General features: G+C 54.1%; 1 non-coding gene across 1 annotated transcript in view; it reads left to right on the top strand.

Moving 5' to 3' along the window:
• Nucleotides 1-3687: 3687 nt before the first annotated feature.
• The window catches only part of LOC126326394 (small subunit ribosomal RNA), a 1893-nt gene continuing 580 nt past the window's right edge, over nt 3688-5000 (top strand). The window contains exon 1 of the ribosomal RNA XR_007560643.1: nt 3688-5000. This exon is cut by the window's right edge and continues 580 nt beyond it. This is a non-coding gene — a ribosomal RNA (small subunit ribosomal RNA).

Genomic DNA, 5000 nt, shown 5'->3' with positions numbered 1-5000 from the left:
TGTTTCCGACACCGCTTCCTGCGGTGGCAACGCTCGGGCAGAGTCGATACTCGCCCACTGGTGGAAGGTAAGCATTCTGCTTTACATCAGTACATAACTAATATTTCAGTCGTCTGACGTCCCTGCTTAGTAAATGATGCAGGACCACATACATAGATGATACATACTGTAAACTGGGGAGGACAGTGTGAACCGCACTCGACCCAGTCACCCTATCTCACAGTCCACTCTGTGTGTAACAAAGCGAAAGCACCAAAGCACTATCGTTCAACAACATCCATTTTATCCTCGCTGCCACAGGACACTATCCAAAGAACGACAAGAGGAACGTCACGTCCACTAATAAGACAGAATGTCTCACACCACCCGCAAACAACGCAGCTCAAATCAGCCAGCAACACCCACAGTGGTCCACCCAGTATCAACACAGGACGCAACGCCACGCCACAACACAAAAGGTACAAGTAATAAAATACCCTTTGGCCACACTCCTTATAAAGGCATCGAACCAACCCACCACCTGACACCAGCCAAACGTACATCCTGATTTGACACATCTCTGGCAACCTAACCCACGTTGGCCCTTAACCTAACCCACGTTGGCCCTTAACCTAACCCACGTTGGCCCTTAACCTAACCCACGTTGGCCCTTAACCTAACCCACGTTGGCCCTTAACCTAACCCACGTTGGCCCTTAACCTAACCCACGTTGGCCCTTAACCTAACCCACGTTGGCCCTTAACCTAACCCACGTTGGCCCTTAACCTAACCCACGTTGGCCCTTAACCTAACCCACGTTGGCCCTTAACCTAACCCACGTTGGCCCTTAACCTAACCCACGTTGGCCCTTAACCTAACCCACGTTGGCCCTTAACCTAACCCACGTTGGCCCTTAACCTAACCCACGTTGGCCCTTAACCTAACCCACGTTGGCCCTTAACCTAACCCACGTTGGCCCTTAACCTAACCCACGTTGGCCCCTTAACCTAACCCACGTTGGCCCCTTAACCTAAGTTACGCTGCACCTTAACCTAAGTTACGCTGCACCTTAACCCAAGTTACGCTGCACCTTAACCCAAGTTACGCTGCACCTTAACCCAAGTTACGCTGCACCTTAACCCAAGTTACGCTGCACCTTAACCCAAGTTACGCTGCACCTTAACCCAAGTTACGCTGCACCTTAACCCAAGTTACGCTGCACCTTAACCCAAGTTACGCTGCACCTTAACCCAAGTTACGCTGCACCTTAACCCAAGTTACGCTGCACCTTAACCCAAGTTACGCTGCACCTTAACCCAAGTTACGCTGCACCTTAACCCAAGTTACGCTGCACCTTAACCCAAGTTACGCTGCACCTTAACCCAAGTTACGCTGCACCTTAACCCAAGTTACGCTGCACCTTAACCCAAGTTACGCTGCACCTTAACCCAAGTTACGCTGCACCTTAACCCAAGTTACGCTGCACCTTAACCCAAGTTACGCTGCACCTTAACCCAAGTTACGCTGCACCTTAACCCAAGTTACGCTGCACCTTAACCCAAGTTACGCTGCACCTTAACCCAAGTTACGCTGCACCTTAACCCAAGTTACGCTGCACCTTAACCTAACTTACGCTGCACCTTAACCTAACTTACGCTGCACCTTAACCTAAGTTACGCTGCACCTTAACCTAACTTACGCTGCACCTTAACCTAAGTTACGCTGCACCTTAACCTAAGTTACGCTGCACCTTAACCTAAGTTACGCTGCACCTTAACCTAACTTACGCTGCACCTTAACCTAAGTTACGCTGCACCTTAACCTAACTTACGCTGCACCTTAACCTAACTTACGCTGCACCTTAACTGTCACATGTAACGTCACAGGAATGTAGCTTTGCCTAACAGCAACCCTCTGAACATAGTTCACTGCTTGGATCCTCTGGTGTCATGTGTATTTCTTGATGCCATGGTGCGTACCCTCACATAAAGGTCTTTCGAGTGTTGCGTACTTTCTACACAGTCCCGCTAACCACTGGAAGGGTGTACCGCTACAGAACGAATATCGCCCTCCCCTCCTGCCCTTCCAAGCTGGTCGGTCAGGCGTTTGTTTGTGAAATGAGCCTTGCAGCTGTTCAGTTGCATTCGGTTGTCGATGCAGTCAGTGTACGTTGTGGTACGGCCTGTGTGGACTGTCCGCTGATGTACGCGTAACCCACACTGATCATCCGTCGTTACATCTGTCTCGCGTGTGTGTGGCACATGCTTGACCGTACACCGGCTGCGCCCTACAATGGCGAATCATAAGGGCCATATGTTGTGCACGATGCTACTTGTCTCGTCTCCCCATTACAGCGAGATTGCACTGTTGTACGCCGTACAGACATGTGGTAGGTAGGTACGGACGAAAGTATTGCATGTTGGCCCCCCCCCCCCCCCCCCTCCTCCCTCTGCCGGGAATCAGCGTGAGCCGTCTGTTGATGTAGCGACGAGGGTTTTCCTATTTAATCGTATTGCCCCACACAACATGATAGCACGGTGGACCGCGTTCCACATCTGCGACATGCTACAGAGGCCGGTTGACAGTCGACCGCGCAAGGGACATTGCACACGTGCGCGGACCATCTTCCACGTGTTCTCTCGTGTACATGCCGCAGTGTGTATGTGGGCTGATGTAGCGTGTCGTGACACATAACATGCAGGCATGCCAGAATCGTAGATTTCGCAAATGTAGATTGACGTATACGTTTGCTGCCAAAGATCCGCAAATGAACTGGAAATCAGTTGTTGAGCGGTTGTTCGCGCTGCAGGTGCATCGGTGATAGCGACGATCGGTACATCTATGAACCGGTTGTTTCGGCGGTACCCGCCATGCCCCCGAACCTGAGTTGGCCATGTGGGTATGAAGCGATACGAGGCTGTGGCTTGGCGGGACAGTCCCCGGCCGGTGAGGGGGGGCCGCCCGGCGTGCTGGCCGCGCGCTGCGTGAGCGCACGCACTACAGCCGGCTGGTGGGGGGCGCCCAGTGGCAGGAGCGCCGGCCGACGGGCCCGGCTGGCGTCCCAGCTATGCGCCGGCGCACCCTGCGCGCGGCGCCAGGCGGCCAAAGTGGGTTCTGCCGAGCCCGGTGCGAAGCGCGGTGGACATCTGCAGTGTGCTGGTCCGATTGCGGACTGTGTGCGTTGAGGATGCGCCGCCGCCCGGCACTCGGCGTCGCGACGCCGTCTGCTGCTCGGTCGCCCCCAGCGGTTCTCGCAGGTGGTTTGTATCGCAGCTCTGCGGACGTGTTGGCGCGTGCGCTGTGCTGGGAGAGTTCGCTTCTGCACCCAAGTGGGGCTTTGCCCTTCTGTGGCGCTGGCGTTGGAGCTGCCGGTCACCGTAGGTGGCGCGTGTTGTTTCCCGCCGGCAATGCCACGACAGCACGCTCCCGGGCCTCTGTCGGCAGCGGCAAGCTCAGTTGGGAGCACGGGTGTTCGCACTGAAAGCGTCTACTCGCCCATCTCCGGGCGATTGCGCCTCTCTCGAACCCGACCAAGTACTTAGGACGGCGCTGCGCGCCGCCGGGACCTGAGAGGGTTTCGAGGTGTATCGTGCAGGGGAGCTCAGCCTCCTCCTGTTTGCAGAATAATTGAGCGGACGCTTGCGTGTTCGCGCGGGCCCTCGGGACACACTCCCGGGCGGCCGGCTGCTCAGCTCTCGTTGACGCAGCTCCCTGGTTGATCCTGCCAGTAGTCATATGCTTGTCTCAAAGATTAAGCCATGCATGTCTCAGTACAAGCCGCATTAAGGTGAAACCGCGAATGGCTCATTAAATCAGTTATGGTTCCTTAGATCGTACCCACGTTACTTGGATAACTGTGGTAATTCTAGAGCTAATACATGCAAACAGAGTCCCGACCAGAGATGGAAGGGACGCTTTTATTAGATCAAAACCAATCGGATTGGCTCGTCTGGTCCGTTTGCCTTGGTGACTCTGAATAACTTTGGGCTGATCGCACGGTCCTCGTACCGGCGACGCATCTTTCAAATGTCTGCCTTATCAACTGTCGATGGTAGGTTCTGCGCCTACCATGGTTGTAACGGGTAACGGGGAATCAGGGTTCGATTCCGGAGAGGGAGCCTGAGAAACGGCTACCACATCCAAGGAAGGCAGCAGGCGCGCAAATTACCCACTCCCGGCACGGGGAGGTAGTGACGAAAAATAACGATACGGGACTCATCCGAGGCCCCGTAATCGGAATGAGTACACTTTAAATCCTTTAACGAGTATCTATTGGAGGGCAAGTCTGGTGCCAGCAGCCGCGGTAATTCCAGCTCCAATAGCGTATATTAAAGTTGTTGCGGTTAAAAAGCTCGTAGTTGGATTTGTGTCCCACGCTGTTGGTTCACCGCCCGTCGGTGTTTAACTGGCATGTATCGTGGGACGTCCTGCCGGTGGGGCGAGCCGAAGGCGTGCTTGCGCGTCCCGAGGCGGACCCCGTTGAAATCCTACCAGGGTGCTCTTAGTTGAGTGTCTCGGTGGGCCGGCACGTTTACTTTGAACAAATTAGAGTGCTTAAAGCAGGCAAGCCCGCCTGAATACTGTGTGCATGGAATAATGGAATAGGACCTCGGTTCTATTTTGTTGGTTTTCGGAACCCGAGGTAATGATTAATAGGGACAGGCGGGGGCATTCGTATTGCGACGTTAGAGGTGAAATTCTTGGATCGTCGCAAGACGAACAGAAGCGAAAGCATTTGCCAAGTATGTTTTCATTAATCAAGAACGAAAGTTAGAGGTTCGAAGGCGATCAGATACCGCCCTAGTTCTAACCATAAACGATGCCAGCCAGCGATCCGCCGCAGTTCCTCCGATGACTCGGCGGGCAGCCTCCGGGAAACCAAAGCTTTTGGGTTCCGGGGGAAGTATGGTTGCAAAGCTGAAACTTAAAGGAATTGACGGAAGGGCACCACCAGGAGTGGAGCCTGCGGCTTAATTTGACTCAACACGGGAAACCTCACCAGGCCCGGACACCGGAAGGAT

This window comes from Schistocerca gregaria, unplaced genomic scaffold (assembly GCF_023897955.1).
Source record: "Schistocerca gregaria isolate iqSchGreg1 unplaced genomic scaffold, iqSchGreg1.2 ptg000988l, whole genome shotgun sequence".
In the NCBI taxonomy this organism is placed as follows: Eukaryota; Metazoa; Arthropoda; class Insecta; order Orthoptera; family Acrididae; genus Schistocerca; species Schistocerca gregaria.
This window is presented reverse-complemented; position numbering and strand designations above follow the sequence as displayed.